Source organism: Macaca fascicularis, chromosome 14 (assembly GCF_037993035.2).
Source record: "Macaca fascicularis isolate 582-1 chromosome 14, T2T-MFA8v1.1".
Classification (NCBI taxonomy): domain Eukaryota; kingdom Metazoa; phylum Chordata; class Mammalia; order Primates; family Cercopithecidae; genus Macaca; species Macaca fascicularis.
This window is the reverse complement of record NC_088388.1, coordinates 80782608-80803261: the sequence shown is the minus strand read 5'-3', so window position 1 is coordinate 80803261 and position 20654 is coordinate 80782608.

Here is a 20654-nt window from a genome sequence, read left to right as displayed (position 1 = left end):
TTCCCTTTTCTTTTTTCTTTCCCTCCCTCCCTCCCTCCCTCCCTCCCTCCCTCCCTTCCTTCCATCCATCCTCTTCCTTTTTCTTCAGGGAGACCACTTCCAACAGATCAACTGCAAATAAACAAACAGGTACATCCATTATCACTAAAGTTTAATTTCATTAATAGCTAAATTAGGAAACTGGAAATTAGAGGAGTTGGTCTTCATCTCAGTTTAATAGATTTTTATAATAAAATACTGCATATAAATCATTGAACCCCATGTCTAGTACATCATCATGTTTTATAAATGGCATTTCCTTTCTTTTCCACCCAGTACTTCTAGAGGGTAAAGTGATACCTTACTCATCTTGACTTCTCCTGTGTCTTGTATAAATATCTCAAAAGGTGTTGAAGAAATTCAGTTTCTAGAGAGAAGAAGAAAAGCAGTCTGGCATGTGAGCAAAGACAGCTTGGCGTTAGTGTTTGTGAAAATGGGAAAGGTTCACAGAAGCTAAGCCTCTGGGAATGGTAAATACAAACAACCAGAGGAAATGAACAGTATCAGGGAGTAGCACCAAGGGTCTGGATATGACTGGCCAACATGGCTCTACGCTGAAGGCAAGCAGCTATATTACAGGGTTTGTGCTATCACCAAAGAGACCATGAGAACTGAGGATAGACGCAGACCTAACCACAGAATTGTCCCTGACATGATACCTATAGGAATGGCTTTCTGTATTGATAAGATCATCTTTGAATATAAAGTCATATAATGCATAGCCATACAGCTTCAACCTTTAGGCTAATCTTGCTTAGTTTCAGTGGTTTTGTTGGATATAGTAGAATCCGGATAGAAAAGTAGAAAAGTTTAACTTTTACTTAAACTCAGGATGGCTTTTCTAAAATTATTAAATCCTCAAAGCAAGACAAAGTTAAATGCTAAATTTCCACAATGAATGAACATCCCATTGTAGCTAAAAACAAACGTGGTTTCAGTGTTTAATGATGCATTTGTATTTTGTTAGTAACAAAATGGTCTTCTCAAAAACAAAGCAAAACAAAAAAACAAAAAATCAAAACATGTTATGCATTCTACAATTGGAATTACCCTAGCGAAGAAGTTTAGTAGAAAATACTTGGAGACAAATTCTATTATTTTATTTTACTTTAGAATTGAAGGACTTTTATTAGGTTGTAAGCATAACTTTCATTCAGTTTTGCAAATTAGAACGCCATTGAATCTTGGCATGCAATGGCACAGTATTCAGCTTTTTCTAAAGGCATGTGGAAAAGCTACAGTTCTGGCCTAGAAAATATACCATGAGCTTCTAGGCCAGGGCGCAAGAGGAATTCAGCTAGAAAAAGAAACGTACCAGCAGTCAAGTATTATGTCTTAGGAGCGTCATTGTTCTCAACTTTATATTAAATCAGTACTTCTCACAACAGATCTGTTTTGGCACCATTTATGAAAAAAAACAAAACAAGAAATGTATATGCTAAAGAGTTTCCAAGAAATATTTGCTGAATAAATACATAAATAAATGGATAAATGATACAGAGCACACAGAACCTCTGGAGCAAAGAAAGCCGTAAGAAAGCCCTTGTACTTTCTCTGTCTTTTTAACACCACTTCCAACCAGTGCTATTAGTTTTCATTTTACTAAGTGAGGACTTTGAGGTGAGTCCATAAATGAAAAGGTCAGTCCAAAGTATGTGCTTGAACTCTAAGAAATATCAAGAAAAAAACTTTTCAAATTGTGAAATTCTTAGCAAGATAAATACAGAAAATGGAAATATAAATAATAATATCAAATAATTTCACCTTTAATATTGTTTTTATTTTAATTATTTTTTATAATGAGAATAAAATAACTAATATTACCCAATGGCACGTTCCACCATACTGTGTAGGCTTCCATACTTCTAAATTTTAGCAAGACCTTTTATTAAATCAATCTTATATATTTTTAAAGAAGGCAGAAAATTAGGATAAATTTAGCTTCACTACATTACTCAAAGATATTATGAAATGGTGCATATTAACTCTTAAACTATTTTAAGTAACATATATAATAGCATATATTTTTGCTACATATTTTTGCTATTTTTCATATATTATTTTGATATATATAAAATATATGAAAAATCTAAACAATTTAAAAAGGTAAATATGCTAAGAAACAAGTTTCTAAAATACTTATACAAGTATATCATTTAAGAAAAAATAGAAGGTCAATAAACTGGACAAATATTTAATAATCAAATTCAAATTAGATGCCAAGATGCATTTTTATTACAAAAATAAAGGCAAATTGGGGGTATTACAGACATTATTTTTAAAAAAAGAATTGCTAATGGAGGGCTTTTGGAAGTGTGTATGAGAGGTATAGAATTCTTCACAATTTTAAAATTGATTCTCATAACAATACTAATAAATTATAAACAATTTAAAACTGTAGTTTCAAGGATGTTTATCACAGTGCTCTTACAATAATAATACACTTGCAGAAATGTGAGTGCACAACAATAGAGAAATGATTAGTTCATATCCATTCAATGAAATGTACTGACTAAAATTATTATAAAATAGAAGTTTTGGGGGTGAGAGGGTTGGGAGGTGTGTATAATGGACAATAAAATCTTCTGGGGAAATTTTTCAAAATACACTTGCCAGCCAGAGTTATTCACCAAGACCATACTTAGTGTACACTACTTGTGCTCAGAAGTGTGGGTACAGGTTATTCTAGCAGATGCTCTTCATTTCTTGCCCTTAAAGAACCACTGTTCTTGGGTAGTGTACTAATGATATAGAAAAACATATTTAATATACTGTTAAGATAGAAAAGTGGTTTATAAAACTGTTAGCACTGACCTTTCATTTAAAGTGTATAGAGGAGCAAGATGGCCGAATAGGAACAGCTCCAGTCTCCAACTCCCAGCGCGAGCGACACAGAAGACCGGTGATTTCTGCATTTTCAACTGAGGTACTGGGTTCATCTCACTGGGGAGTGCCCGACGATCGGTGCTGGTCAGCTGCTGCAGCCCGACCAGCAAGAGCTGAAGCAGGGCGAGGCATTGCCTCACCTGGGAAGCGCAAGGGGGAAGGGAATCCCTTTTCCTCGCCAGGGGAACTGAGACACACAACACCTGGAAAATCGGGTAACTCCCACCCCAATACTGCGCTTTAAGCAAACAGGCACACCAGGAGATCATATCCCACACCTGGCCGGGAGGGTCGCACACCCACGGAGCCTCCCTCATTGCTAGCACAGCAGTCTGTGATCTACCTGCAAGGCAGCAGCGAGGCTGGGGGAGGGGCGCCCGCCATTGCTGAGGCTTAAGTAGGTAAACAAAGCTGCTGGGAAGCTCGAACTGGGTGGAGCTCACAGCAGCTCAAGGAAACCTGCCTGTCTCTGTAGACTCCACCTCTGGGGACAGGGCACAGTAAACAATAACAAACCCAGCAGAAACCTCTGCAGACGCAAACGACTCTGTCTGACAGCTTTGAAGAGAGCAGTGGATCTCCCAACACAGAGGTTGAGATCTGAGAAGGGACAGACTCCCTGCTCAAGTGGGTCCCTGACCCCTGAGTAGCCTAACTGGGAGACATCCCCCACTAGGGGCAGTCTGACACCCCACACCTCACAGGGTGGAGTACACCCCTGAGAGGAAGCTTCCAAAGCAAGAATCAGACAGGTACACTCGCTGTTCAGAAATATTCTATATTCTGTAGCCTCTGCTGCTGATACCCAGGCAAACAGTGTCTGGAGTGGACCTCAAGCAATCTCCAACAGACCTATAGCTGAGGGTCCTGACTGTTAGAAGGAAAACTATCAAACAGGAAGGACACCTACACCAAAACCCCATCAGTACATCACCATCATCAAAGACCAGAGGCAGATAAAACCACAAAGATGGGGAAAAAGCAGGGCAGAAAAGCTGGAAATTCAAAAAATAAGAGCGCATCTCCCCCGGCAAAGGAGCGCAGCTCATCGCCAGCAACGGATCAAAGCTGGACGGAGAATGACTTTGACGAGATGAGAGAAGAAGGCTTCAGTCCATCAAATTTCTCAGAGCTAAAGGAGGAATTACGTACCCAGCACAAAGAAACTAAAAATCTTGAAAAAAAAGTGGAAGAATTGATGGCTAGAGTAATTAATGCAGAGAAGGTCCTAAACGAAATGAAAGAGATGAAAACCATGACACGAGAAATACGTGACAAATGCACAAGCTTCAGTAACCGACTCGATCAACTGGAAGAAAGAGTATCTGCGATTGAGGATCAAATGAATGAAATGAAGCGAGAAGAGAAACCAAAAGAAAAAAGAAGAAAAAGAAATGAACAAAGCCTGCAAGAAGTATGGGATTATGTAAAAAGACCAAATCTACGTCTGATTGGGGTGCCTGAAAGTGAGGGGGAAAATGGAACCACGTTGGAAAACACTCTTCAGGATATCATCCAGGAGAACTTCCCCAACCTAGTAGGGCAGGCCAACATTCAAATCCAGGAAATACAGAGAACGCCACAAAGATACTCCTCGAGAAGAGCAACTCCAAGACACATAATTGCCAGATTCACCAAAGTTGAAATGAAGGAAAAAATTTAAGGGCAGCCAGAGAGAAAGGTTGGGTTACCACAAAGGGAAGCCCATCAGACTAACAGCAGATCTCTCGGCAGAAACTCTACAAGCCAGAAGAGAGTGGGGGCCAATATTCAACATTCTTAAAGAAAAGAATTTTAAACCCAGAATTTCATATCCAGCCAAACTAAGTTTCATAAGTGAAGGAGAAATAAAATCCTTTACAGATAAGCAAATGCTTAGAGATTTTGTCACCACTAGGCCTGCCTTACAAGAGACCCTGAAGGAAGCACTAAACATGGAAAGGAACAACCGGTACCAGCCATTGCAAAAACATGCCAAAATGTAAAGACCATCGAGGCTAGGAAGAAACTGCATCAATTAACGAGCAAAATAACCAGTTAATATCATAATGGCAGGAACAAGTTCACACATAACAATCTTAACCTTAAATGTAAATGGACTAAATGCTTCAATTAAAAGACACAGACTGGCAAACTGGATAAAGAGTCAAGACCCATCAGTCTGCTGTATTCAGGAGACCCATCTCACACGCAGAGACATACATAGGCTCAAAATAAAGGGATGGAGGAAGATTTACCAAGTAAATGGAGAACAAAAAAAAGCGGGGGTTGCAATACTAGTCTCTGATAAAACAGACTTTAAACCATCAAAGATCAAAAGAGACAAAGAAGGCCATTACATAATGGTAAAGGGATCAATTCAACAGGAAGAGCTAACTATCCTATATATATATATGCACCCAATACAGGAGCACCCAGATTCATAAAGCAAGTCCTTAGAGACTTACAAAGAGACTTAGACTCCCATACAATAATAAAGGGAGACTTCAACACTCCACTGTCAACATTAGACAGATCAACGAGACGGAAAGTTAACAAGGATATCCAGGAATTGAACTCATCTCTGCAGCAAGCAGACCTAATAGACATCTATAGAACTCTCCACCCCAAATCAAAATCAATATACATTCTTCTCAGCACCACATCGTACTTACTCCAAAATCGACCACGTAATTGGAAGTAAAGCACTCCTCAGCAAATGTACAAGAACAGAAATTATAACAAACTGTCTCTCAGACCACAGTGCAATCAAACTAGAACTCAGGACTAAGAAACTCAATCAAAACTGCTCAACTACATGGAAACTGAACAACCTGCTCCTGAATGACTACTGGGTACATAACGAAATGAAGGCAGAAATAAAGATGTTCTTTGAAACCAATGAGAACAAAGATACAACATACCAGAATCTCTGGGACACATTTAAAGCAGTGTGTAGAGGGAAATTTATAGCACTAAATGCCCACAAGAGAAAGCAGGAAAGATCTAAAATTGACACTCTAACATCACAATTAAAAGAACTAGAGAAGCAAGAGCAATGACATTCGAAAGCTAGCAGAAGGCAAGAAATAACTAAGATCAGAGCAGAAGTGAAGGAGATAGAGACACAAAAAACTCTCCAAAAAATCAATGAATCCAGGAATTGGTTTTTTGAAAAGATCAACAAAATTGACAGACCAGTAGCAAGACTAATAAAGAAGTAAAGAGAGAAGAATCAAATCGACGCAATTAAAAATGATAAAGGGGATATCACCACCGACCCCACAGAAATACAAACTACCATCAGAGAATACTATAAACACCTCTACGCAAATAAACTGGAAAATCTAGAAGAAATGGATAATTTCCTGGACACTTACACTCTTCCAAGACTAAACCAGGAAGAAGTTGAATCCCTGAATAGACCAATAGCAGGCTCTGAAATTGAGGCAATAATTAATAGCCTACCAACCAAAAAAAGTCCAGGACCAGATGGATTCACAGCTGAATTCTACCAGAGGTACAAGGAGGAGTTGGTACCATTCCTTCTGAAACTATTCCAATCAATAGAAAAAGAGGGAATCCTCCCTAACTCATTTTATGAGGCCAACATCATCCTGATACCAAAGCCTGGCAGAGACACAACAAAAAAAGATAATTTTAGACCAATATCCCTGATGAACATCGATGCAAAAATCCTCAATAAAATACTGGCAAACTGGATTCAGCAACACATCAAAAAGCTTATCCACCATGATCAAGTGGGCTTCATCCCTGGGATGCAAGGCTGGTTCAACATTCGCAAATCAATAAACATAATCCAGCATATAAACAGAACCAAAGACAAGAACCACATGATTATCTCAATAGATGCAGAAAAAGCTTTTGACAAAATTCAACAGCCCTTCATGCTAAAAACGCTCAATAAATTCGGTATTGATGGAACATACCTCAAAATAATAAGAGCTATTTATGACAAACCCACAGCCAATATCATACTGAATGGGCAAAAACTGGAAAAATTCCCTTTGAAAACTGGCACAAGACAGGGATGCCCTCTCTCACCACTCCTATTCAACATAGTGTTGGAAGTTCTGGCTAGGGCAGTTAGGCAAGAGAAAGAAATCAAGGGTATTCAGTTAGGAAAAGAAGAAGTCAAACTGTCCCTGTTTGCAGATGACATGATTGTATATTTAGAAAACCCCATTGTCTCAGCCCACAATCTCCTTAAGCTGATAAGCAACTTCAGCAAAGTCTCAGGATACAAAATTAATGTGCAAAAATCACAAGCATTCTTATACACCAGTAACAGACAAACAGAGAGCCAAATCAGGAATGAACTTCCATTCACAATTGCTTCAAAGAGAATCAAATACCTAGGAATCCAACTTACAAGGGATGTAAAGGACCTCTTCAAGGAGAACTACAAACCACTGCTCAGTGAAATCAAAGAGGACACAAACAAATGGAAGAACATACCATGCTCATGGATAGAAAGAATCAATATCGTGAAAATGGCCATACTGCCCAAGGTAATTTATAGATTCAATGCCATCCCCATCAAGCTACCAATGAGTTTCTTCACAGAATTGGAAAAAACTGCTTTAAAGTCCATATGGAACCAAAAAAGAGCCCGCATCTCCAAGACAATCCTAAGGCAAAAGAACAAAGCTGGAGGCATCACGCTACCTGACTTCAAACTATACTACAAGGCTACAGTAACCAAAACAGCATGGTACTGGTACCAAAACAGAGATATAGACCAATGGAACAGAACTGAGTCCTCAGAAATAATACCACACATCTACAGCCATCTGATCTTTGACAAACCTGAGAGAAACAAGAAATGGGGGAAGGATTCCCTATTTAATAAATGGTGCTGGGAAAATTGGCTAGCCATAAGTAGAATGCTGAAACTGGATCCTTTCCTTACTCCTTATACGAAAATTAATTCAAGATGGATTAGAGACTTAAATGTTAGACCTAATACCATAAAAATCCTAGAGGAAAACCTAGGTAGTACCATTCAGGACATAGGCATGGGCAAAGACTTCATGTCTAAAACACCAAAAGCAACGGCAGCAAAAGCCAAAATTGACAAATGGGATCTCATTAAACTAAAGAGCTTCTGCACAGCAAAAGAAACTACCATCAGAGTGAACAGGCAACCTACAGAATGGGAGAAAATTTTTGCAATCTACTCATCTGACAAAGGGCTAATATCCAGAACCTACAAAGAACTCAAACACATTTACAAGAAAAAAACAAAGAACCCCATCAAAAAGTGGGCAAAGGATATGAACAGACATTTCTCAAAAGAAGACATTCATACAGCCAACAGACACATGAAAAAATGCTCATCATCACTGGCCGTCAGAGAAATGCAAATCAAAACCACAATGAGATACCATCTCACACCAGTTAGAATGGCGATCATTAAAAAGTCAGGAAACAACAGGTGCTGGAGAGGATGTGGAGAAATAGGAACACTTTTACACTGTTGGTGGGATTGTAAACTAGTTCAACCATTATGGAAAACAGTATGGCGATTCCTCAAGGATCTAGAACTAGATGTACCATATGACCCAGCCATCCCATTACTGGGTATATACCCAAAGGATTATAAATTATGCTGCTATAAAGACACATGCACACGTATGTTTATTGCAGCACTATTCACAATAGCAAAGACTTGGAATCAACCCAAATGTCCATCAGTGACAGATTGGATTAAGAAAATGTGGCACATATACACCATGGAATACTATGCAGCCCTCAAAAAGGATGAGTTTGAGTCCTTTGTAGGGACATGGATGCAGCTGGAAACCATCATTCTTATCAATCTATCACAAGAACAGAAAACCAAACACCGCATGTTCTCACTCATAGGTGGGAACTGAACAATGAGATCACTTGGACTCAGGAAGGGGAACATCACACACAGGGGCCTGTCATGGGGAGGGGGCAGGGGGGAGGGATTGCATTGGGAGTTATACCTGATGTAAATGACAAGTTGATGGGTGCAGCACACCAACATGGCACAAGTATACATATGTAACAAACCTGCACGTTATGCACATGTACCCTACAACTTAAAGTATAATAATAATAAATTAATTAAAAAAAAGAAAGTGTATAAGCCCAAATATCTTGCTATTTGTATTATAAAAGGTGTATGTATATATATATGGTGTATATATATATAAAAGGTATTTATATATATAAATTTTATATATATAAAAGATGTATGTTTACATGTATGCAATTTTATATATATAAAAGGTGTATGTATAAAAGGTATTACCTTTTATATATATATGTATATCTTTTATAATATAATACATCACTTGGAACAATGGCTGGCATATAATAAACACCACATATGGTTTAGCTATTATGTCATTCGTCGTTATGATATCATTATGCTGTTTGTATTATTATTGATTTCTTATTATTACCTAATCTTGATTTGGATCATGGTAAAAAAGGGACATCTGCCATGATAATAATGAAGGGAAGAGGTTATGTCTTATGCCTAATCTGTCAGAAAGGCAGACACATAATTTGTAATATTGCATAATATGGCACATAAGAGTCACATGTCATTGCTTCTCATTATAGGTGTCACAAAAAGGGCTTTAGTTGTATGCTAAAAGTGGTGGTCACACCCCATTACTCCATTTGCCAGATATGTTAAATCACATGTATAATAGACAGCTGAAAATTGGGATGACTTTCAGAAGAATTTCAAGTAGTGTCCGTAATGCTGGAATTGGAAAGTTCCAGGCTCTTTGATTTAATTAATGATTTCCAGAAACTGTAGTTTAAATCTGTCTGGGCACATGGAAGTTGAAAATACAGGCTCAGAGGTTCAGATGTTGAGCTTGCCTTTGGATTTGGCAAAGGAAACACATCAGTGAGAGTTACTGCCTGTCTATGTTTGTGTAACCCTGATCCTGCTCTTGTGACTTCAGTCTCTTGACTTGATCTAGGATGGGTCTTCTTGAAGGACTAGGAAGGCACTAGGGAGACACTCCCAATTTACTGCCTGACATCCCTCTTGTCCTAATTAGTTGCATTGTAACATTTACCTCAGCTTGGTGAGCATTCATTTACCACTGTTACTGCAAGTCCCTGTGTTTCATTTCCGCCAAACCTCCCTTACAGCAAGCTTTCCTTCTTCCTGTTTCAGTGTAGCATCTAATGATCTAGACTCTGCATTCTGTGTCAAAGACTTTACATTCAATACAAAAGAAAGAAGCATGTGCATTTAAATTTTTGAACAGTGAATATACTGTCACAAATAAAAATATATCAGAGGTACACATAATTTCTGAAAAATTATTTGCACCTTCATTCTAATTTTCTGAATTGATCTAATGAGACAGAGAAGAGTTAATGATAGCTCACGGAAAGTCTTGGATTTAGATACTGTATTTACATTCACTGGAATTTATTTTATCTTACTACAAATCAGGCATAAGACAAAAAAGTGATCTTTTTTTTTTTACAGGGATCAAAATGTTAGGCCCAAGACAAATAAACATGTGAAAACAATTTTAAAACTATACTGTTTTATATAAATACGTGGAGGTATTATTGTCATTCTACTCTAATTGAACTATTATAATGTCAAAAACAGCAATTACTTTTGTGCCAACCTAATAATTAAAAAAATACAGTAAAACGCGTTGATAGTTACCTATATTATTTTATAAAGGGCCCTCAAATATACATATGTATAAAGCAGAAGTGCCCAAATGTGTCACTGTATTGTTACATGTATAGATGCTTTTTGTATTTTTTTAAACAAATTATATTTGTTATTCACATTGGTCTCAATGTTTCCTATTTCTGAGTTCTGGGATTGTGACTTAATTTTAATTGAAAGGATAAGGTAACACATAAATTAGACATCTAAAATATTTTCTAGTTCAAAGTGGGACATAGATAGATAGATAATTAAATGTATAAATAAACCATGGTATCAGCTTTAGGAAGTGTTCAGTGATTTTAGGATAACACACTTATTGTGCAGATAGAGAGATCAAAGAAGATGAATGATGTTTGCAGGATCATCAAATGAATGGCAGGGTAAGCTCAGGATACAATATCCTGACAGGTGCAATGGTGATGTGCTTTATGAATTTGTCAAAGACACCAAACATCTGTCTTAATTTCTCCAAATCTAAAAGATAATAATATCTACTTGACAGGGACACTGTAGGGGGTCAGTTTAGGTTTGTGCTTTGAATATGAGAGGTTCTCCACAAAAAGACACATTTTTATACTTTGTTCTTTTATCCAGTCTTTCTTCACTATAATACTCAAAATGTAAAAACAGGAACATAATGACACTTTCCTAGGAAATTTATTAAAACAAGTTCATTACAATCATTCCTTCTAATAAGCCATGAAACATGTATGGATAGAAGTGCACATGTCATGAAATTTTAATGTGTACATGCATATCAGGGTTGAAAATAACATTAAAGGATACTAATTTAGTAGTATTGAAGATACTCAATATTTGAGTTTAAAACTCAGTGCCGTACAGCTTTCAACAAACTTTCCTGAGTGTTAGGTTTGGCACTGATTTAATACTTGCCTGTTTGGAAGCTTGGCATGAAAACAATGAGGTGGTACATATGTACTGCAGACAATGAGGAAAACAGAACTTACCTTTACATTCATTTTTATATGTTTTCCTTCCATTTTTATTTTAATTATTTTTACTGTCTCACTAGTCTATTATAAATTTACTTCCAAGCAATCCCCCATGCTTAACCCAAATATATGTTCCCAATGAATATTTGTCGAATGAAGGAATGTCCTAAATTGCCACTCAGTCTATCCATATTACTTCAGAATTCATCTGAAATGTATTTCCATCATGAAGTGTTCAAGAAAATTGTTCTTTTCTCCTGCCTGAGCTCTAAAGATAGCTGCTTTCCTGTTCTTTACATGTCATTCCAGTCATTTATTTTCTGAATTATTATTTCAGACTTTAAGTACTTTTTACAGACTTAAATTATTATTACAGCCTAATGGAAGAGAAAGGCATGCAAATCAGTAATTGTAATGTAGTTTAGTAAACTCTAGGATATGTACGTCCAAAGTACTGTGCAAAAGGAGATGACAAAGAGAAAAGTTATTTGCTGATATGTTAATGAAAGCTCCATAGAGGACAGGCCATGTGAGCTGAAACTTGTTGAGAAAGAAGAATTTGAACAAATGAAAACTGGTGGGAAATTCATTCCATTCAGGAAACCATATAAAAATGTCATTAAGGGAAGACAGCCTGGGGGGTATCATGAATCTTTTGAATTTTCTGCTAATTATGTAATTTCCTTACATATGATGTGGTGAAACGGTATTCTTTATACTCATCCCTTTCATTTTCTTATTTCTCTGTCTCTCCTTCTAGTTTTTTCCTTCTTTAATTTTATTCTTCCTTTTTAGCTTTTTAAAATAATTTTTGCAACAAGATATTAAGCTGTTTTCTAAACACAACTCTGTTTCTGCTGTGAAATAATAAATTTGGGGAAGTTGTTTGTTGTTTGTAATTCAGTAGTATATGCTTTGATCTCTCTTCTGTTCATAACCATACCCCAAATTCTGAAAAGCAAAACAGAAACCATACCACAATTTTAATTTTACATTATATTGCTAAGTTTTTCCTCCTCTTTTAGATTTTGATCCTGACAGGAAGTACTTACACCATCTCTTTGCTTTGTACTTTTCCTGATCAAAGCAGGTATTCAGTATTTGCTGACTGAAGGATATGCTTTTGTTCTCACATTGCCCTAGCAAATTAGCAGCACTTTTGTGGTTGGTTAAAATTTATTTTAAAGGATAAGAGAGGAGCTGCGAACATCATACTAATAGTGTCAATAAACATTGAGATTAAATTTAAAAAATTAATTACATAACAATTTAAAAAAGTTTTTGATCAACAACAAAAAACTCTTTATATCTCTGTGTTAGTTGGCTAGGCTGATAGCAAACTGCCATAGCCTGGTGGTTCAGAAAACAAAAATTAATTTTATTTCAATTATGGAGGCTAGATGTTTGAGATCAAAATGTCCATGTCTGCGGGGTGAGCTCCTCCTGAGAGCATCTTTCCTTGACTTGCAGATGGTCATCTTCTCCTTGTGTCTTCACATTGTCCTTCCTCTGTATGTGGCTGTCCTAACACGCTCTTCTTATAAGAGCACCAATCATATGGGATTAGGTTTCACCCCAGTGACTTCATTTAACTTTACCTCTTTAAAGACTCTGTCTCCAACTACAGTCACACTCTCAGAAACTGGTGGTTAGGATTCCAACCTATGAATTTTAGGTGGTCTCAGTTCAGCTCCTAACACTCCCATTCAGAAGGAAGAGAACTTTTTGGCTTGAGAGCACCTTGGAAACAGAATAAAGGGGATTGATCTTTCTGAAAGTTTCTGAAAAAAAGGGGCAGTGTCTGTAGAACTGTGTGGGAAAAAGGTCACATGATAGAATGAGATCAACTGGAAAGTGTTTCTGGATAGTAAATGACATGGTTGTATGGTAGTTACTGTAGGAGTGTTAAAGGAGGAAGTGAAGGCCAGAATGCATCATTTTACTTATTTGGTAGCAACATGATCTCTGCTGCTTCTCTTTGTTAATACTTAAATCTTTTTACTAGCTGGCCCTTTATCTCCTCCTCCCCACTGTACCTTTAATTATATTCTTGTTGCTTTGTAAGTTGTTTTTAAAGTGATTTTAATAGAAATTTTATTTCATTTGATGCAACTTGTTTGAATGCTAGTGAATACCTAGTAAACGTTGACTGAGAACTGGATGATGTTGTCTCTGGGGCAATGATATGATAAAAGCTAGTACATTTTCCACTAGGGTCAAAGGGAGATAGAAGACAGCAATTTTTCAGGCACGGTATATCACACCTGTAATTCCAGCACTTTGGGAGGCTGAGGCAGGAGAATCAGTTGAGCCCTGGAGTTTGAGACCAGCCTGGGCAACACAGAGAGACCCTGTCTCTATCCAAAATGAAGAAGAAGAAGAAAGAAGAAGAAAGAAGAAGAAGGAGAAGGAGAAGAAGGGGGAGGGGGGAGGGGAAAAGAAAGGAGGAGGAGGAGGAGGAGAAGACAGAGATTATAAAAGGCAATAACTGAGAATGTGAGAGAAGTGTGTTTACCTAGCTGAACAAAGAAAGAGTGTTAGAAATTGTGGACAGTTGGTCATCTATGCTATCAACCAGATTTGGGAAAAGAAATGCACTTAATGGGCTATATAGCCTTGATAATATGCATTTTACTCTTTGTGTTGGCTTACCATGCCTTATTATTATCTTATATACCAGCTTAAAATATTCAGTACCATGGTAATACATACAGTAGAAGCAATATTTACAAATTTATTAGAAATTAACTTGGGCATGTAGAGGATTGAACATTAGAAAATAAAATAACTACAAAATGTCCAAGGTTGCCAACTAACATTTTTTCATGCATTGTTTAGCTTCAGTTTCAGTATAATAAAGGGTCTACAAAATCTGTTTTATGCTTCGTTCTCAGTCAGAATATGGAAAGAAAGTGTCGGCTTTTTAAAAAGAAACTATGGAAAAGCATGCAGCAATAGAAACTAATGCAAGATAAATACTATTGTGGAGGAAATGAGAAAGATGGACTTTTTTAAAGCTTTTATTTTTAGTGACCATGTTGGTTTATCTTAAACTTTCAAAAAGTTATTAATTCAACAAATATAACCTATTTATATGTTCAGATCTCAGGCAAACACAAAGACAAACCAAAGAGTTCAAAATTTAAGGAAAGAAAATATTTTAAAGTTCCATGGAAAAACAATGGAGGGAGATATAAAGTTTACTTTTGAGGAGAGAGAGAGGGTAGTTTTCACAGAAGCATGACATATATACTATGCCATAAAGTATGAATGGTTCACAGAAACACAAGTTAAAGATAAAAGTCCTAGTAAAGGTAACCAGGGTAGGAAAAGCTAAGAGGTGTGATAAATGTTTGTGGTGTGTGATGCTTAGAGGATTGGATTTTACCTGTAGACAGTGGGTAGACTGATAGTTTTTACATAAGAGCATGGTATGGTATAGTCTCATGGAGTAACCTGAAAAGACTGGAGATGGCAACTGAAGAATTGTTGCCATTGTCCAAGAAGAAGATGGTTAGTCATGAGAGAAACTGATAGTGAGAAAAATAAGAAATGAATTCAGGTCAATAGATTCAGATCCATGCAAGATCTTTGGTAATAAATAGCATCAGAGATTTCTAATGCTAAAATGGGTCAATTCTGTAAAAGCAAACCAACAAAAGCACTTAAAAAAGATCTCTTGAAATTATTTTGAGTAGGGAGTGAGATTTTCCAGTATCTTGGAGAATGTTGCCTGTATAATTACAATCCTGGAAGAGCAATAGAATAAGTCCAGGAGTTCAGCTGGTTGCAACCATATTTTATGGGCTTGTTCTAGGAGCTGGGTAATGGAGACATATGAGGACAGTGAGTCCTGGCTATAACAATTTGTAATATGGAGAAACTAACCAGTTTATTTTAGGGCCTTGAATTTCTACACCATTTAAAAAAAAATCTCCTATCTCCAAACACCAGAAAGATATTTGTTAAGACAATGTTTGACTTTAATCCAGATGTAAGGGCAAGAAAAGTTTGACATATTATAATCTGATGACCTCTGAGGTCCCTTGAAGCTTAAAAATTACAATACCTAATGCATGCAGGGCTTAAAACCTCAATGATGGGTTGATAGGTACAGCAAACCACAATGGCACATGTACACCTCTGTAACAAACCTGAACATTCTGCACATGTATCCCAGAACTTAAAGTAAAATTAAAAAAAAAAGAAAAACACAAAGTCCTCTCTTCTAATTCTTCTCTAAACTATTCCCCGTTATAGGGCAACAATTGGTATCTCCCATGGTAATTCACTCAATGTGGGAAAATTCATTTAAAATCAGAATCAAATTAAGAATATATATTGCCTTTCTCCATTATTCTTATTTTTCTTACCTCACCTGGGATCTTAAAAAAAACTAATGTTTTCATTAAACACAAGATTTTTCTCTCTTCAGTGTAAAGGAACTCTGAGATGCCAAATGTTCCTCAGAAGGCATGGTGGAAAGGCCCCTCATTTTCTCTGGCTACTCATTTCTAGATTGCCTGCATTGCATTTTCCTACATAGTACTTCATTTTGAAAGTGCGGTTCTTAAAATGAACTCAATCTCTAGGCATTTCATCCAGGTGAGGCAAAGTTGGACTGTCATGTCTATCATAGATAATGTCATAGCTGCAGCTTCGTTCTTCTTACAGCTACTGCAACTTGTGGTCCTCTTTGGCAATATAAGTAATGTTTATGACATAGATTCTTCTCACTAAGATATTTGTTGCTTAGGTATAAACCGTAACCTTTTAAATTCACCATTACCAAATGCTATACTTTTTGAAAAAATACAAATACATTGACAATATGAGAGACAATTCTAGGAGGTGCTCTAGAACTTTAAAAACAATACAAACCACACAAGCTAATTACATTTACTTAGGCCTTCTATTTTTGGAAAACAAAAATCAATAATTCCATGAACATAGCAAAGACTAACTTGTCTAATTCATCAAATTTACTACCTTGAACATAGCGAGGACTCAATAAATGATTATTAATATTTCTAATTTTAGCAATAAAATATCACTGTAGATATTGATGTTCAAATAACTGAAGAGATGTAACTTTGGGGGAGGCTTTCCTTCTTTTGTTCCTCCTTATATTGTTTTTCTCTCCTCTTCCTATTTTCCTATGCTTATTTCTCACCTTTTTAATTTTTTTTTTTTTTTTTGGCAAGAGATGTGTGTGTCTATATATACCTATGTATTATTCAGGACTATTTACAACAATATCTCAGAGATATCATTGTTTACAACTATTAGACTCTAAACATATTTTTGTTAGCTTCACCTCTTTATCTGTGAAAGGGCTAAAAGTACTCAGGCAATGATTACCAGTGTATTATACATTTGTTTACTGGTATTATAAAGTTGTTACAAACAGCTAGCTGTGGTAAGCAAACAGACTTAAGAATGAGTTAAATAATTTTGATAAAAAGACTCCATATTGCCTCACCTAAAAAATTTTTATTATCTTTTTCCAAGATGCAGTGCAACACTAGATTATGCTGTGGTGTTATGAAAAAAATTAAAGACTCATCTAATCAATAACTTTGGATTTAATGCTTATCAGTGCTAAGACCTGTACTAACACTGCTGACTGGAGATATAAAAATGATAAAAATTTTTCCCTTAAAGAGATAAAATGTTACCAAAGAATGCAAGTATGGAAATATATATGTGTGTATACACACACACACCTATACATACATGCATATATATGTATATATACACATATATACACACATAAATATACATATATATGCAAATAAAATAATATAAATGCATTAAAATGCATTGGGATCATATTAGAAGGAGAGCTTATGCCTAACAGAAGAGTGTGAAAGTTATAAAAAGTACCAGTAGAAAATGAATTAGTAAAAAGGATTAATAAAAGATGCCTTGAGAATTTCCCAGCTATTAAAACTTGAGCAAAAGCTGGGTGAACATTTCAAGCAAGACAAAGTTAAAGACACCTTAAAACTTACCGTAGAACTACTGAGTGTAAAGCACTGATATCATTGGGAGGTGAACACATTTTGAAAGGGATAGAATGCAAATACAAACAAAATGGTTTCTGCATTAGGCAAAACTACAGTAGAGTTTCCTGTAGAATGGAGGGTCTTTAGCATGTGGTGATAGCTGGATCTTGAAGGAAGAAAATAGTGGATTTAATAAATACAGAGGGGATATGGTATATGCTTGAAAGTGAAACAGAGAAAAACAATTTTTGATAAAGAATTGTTCCAGTTTCTTGATGTGAGGCACTAAAGCTGGCCTTTATGGAATGGAGAATTTGGAGATTATGAAAAATAAGGCTGTATATGTTTATAACAGATGTCTGCTTCCTCACTTCCTCTTACTCATGAGATTTTGGAATCTGAGAAAAATAGATTTCAGAGGCAGAAAAGAATTAATAATAAATCCAATCTTCTCATTTTTAAAAATGAGATTGCATTGTTTAAAGGAACAGATCCTGAAATGAATGGCACACTTGTAAAAGACAGCAAACAGTTTAGCTGAAATGCATAAAAAATGTACCAAGTATTACCAGGTAGGCAAGGGCTGACTCGTGAGGGGCCTTGACTCTTTGTCACCTAGTTTGATTTTCATCCTGGAAGGAATAAAGACCCCCTGAACCAGGATGATGCACATGCCTGCTCTGTAAAAGGAGTGGCACAGAGTGACACACGGTATTAGGCAAAGTTCACAGAAATACAAGTTGGTATCATTCCTCAATCTGTTAAAACCTAAGCGTTCTTAACTGATTATCTTGACCTAGTTGTGTAAACTTCTCACACTCTCTAGTCTTAAGATATGAGGCAGAACTTGGAGTACTACAATACATACCCCACCTTCCAATATAGTTAATCAACAACTTTATATGTTGACATTGGATTTTTCTTCTCTTTTATTAAAAAAAATAGTGTTAGATAACTGAAGCTGTTCTGACTGACTCCTGACCCCTGGCCCACATTATCCTTTCAAGGCTGGTTTCGGAGACCAAGGCCCAAAATGTTAATCAAAGGTCAAAGCAAGACCCCGTGAACTGAAGCTTGACAACTGAAACATATGTTTGCACAAATGCTGCTGATTTTCTAAGATGTGCAGCTGAAGGAAGGAAGAACTTGGAAGGTGTCAAATTGCCTTCTTAACACATTCATTGTTTCAGCTTTGAATTTAGATGTTAATATGCCAATACTGAAGTGATCAAAAAAATTGCTGCAGTTTTTGAGTACACAGCATATTGTGAAAGATAACATCTTGTATTTTAGGCTGAAAACAAATAAAACTTAGCTCATCTGCAGAACAATCCACAGAAATGAAGTGAATGCAGTTTAATAATTAAAGTTGTTCATAAGAACTGAGAAGATTTATTCATGTAACACTTGCCAAAGTAGAAGCCAGGCTGTGGTGCTTTTTACTTAGGAGATGGCAGTGCATTCTAGAAGTTAGTATTCTTCTCCAAAAGTGTTCTAACTCAGACCACTTTTCACATAACCCTGAAGTAAAAAACAGAAAAAAAATAAAATAAATCTGAGTAGTGACAAAAGAATGGCAGATCATCATTCATTCATTTCCCTACTTATACTTCCTAGCAGTAAAGCCATGATGAGTTACTGCTTTGATAAGAAAGCCCATGTTGAAGAGATTAGTTTTGTTCAATTTAGACGTATTGTCAATTGTTACACTCCTTTCTGCTTCCCTTTTTCCTTCCTTTCTTCCTTTTATCCTTCTTTCAGTAAGCATGTACTGAAAACCAGCTAATCCTAGGCAAAGTGTGGGCATACAAGAGTTAAAAAAAAAGTCAAGTTCCCTGCACTACAGATGAGTAAAATGGGTTAATAATTTTTTCCATAAAGGACCAAGAAATAAGAGTAAATATTTTAGATTTTGCAGGCCATAAGGTCTCTGTCACAATTACTCAATTCTTCTGTAGTGAAAAAGCAACCATAGCCACTAAGCACACTGATGTGCCTGTGTCCAAGTGAAACTGTATTCACAGAAGCAAATAGCAGGTTGGCAAACATACCTGATATTCCAGTGCACACAAAATGATGGGGAAGATGACGAGGTGTGCAAAATGCTCTGGGGCTATATTCCCAGCTCCATCCCTTTTTAGTTGCTTTGCTACTGATACAGTTATGTCATTTATAAATATTAGTATTGCTTGTTGTTTTCCTAATTTGACTTGTTGTGAGGATCACACTACAACACTGAATGTATTTAAATTTAAAATTATTTATTTATTTTTAGTTTATCAGAATCATATTATGCACTATCACATCAAATCTTTTGGGGTGAGTTTTATTCCTTGTGGACAGTTCTAGAAAGCTGTAGGAAGAGCAATCAAAAGACAGAGATCACCTTCTATATGTTATGTCTCTCAATGTGCTCTGTTTTGTAAATCATATACATTAGTACTTAATTCAATTTATTTTCCCATTTTCAAAACAGAGAAAATGACACACAAGATCTCTAAAATGACTGGTTCAACACTAAGGATTTATAGTGATGTAATCAAAGTAAGAATATGTGTTTTCTTATTACCTAAGCCATTATTAGAACATAATTTCTTTTAAAATTAAAAAAAAGTAAAATGCAGTCCCCTGAAATTATAATATGCACACAGAAAATATTATGTGAAGTGAGGATAATTTTACAGTAGCTAGAACTGTTTCTCCAATTTGTGAAGTGAAAATTTTAATGACTGATAAAGATTCTTAAGATTGTTAGTAAGATAATAAAATATAAGAAAGATATCCTTTCAGTAAAAATAGCTTTGCTGCTTCACAATTTACTCCAAACAACAAACTACGAGGAGATTTTAGCTAAAATTGTACCCTGTGCCCTTTTATCTAAATATCCTATTTTCTTTGAGCTATGACATTACAGCTCATCGTTACTGTTATTGTTGTTATTTAATGGAAAGTGTAGTGTGAGCTAATAGTCTCTTGGTGTGCAAGCTGCTTTTGAAACCACATTAATCTTGAGGCTATTGTACATTTATCTTGTCTCCTCTGACATAACTTCTGGGCTATAATTTAACCTTTCTG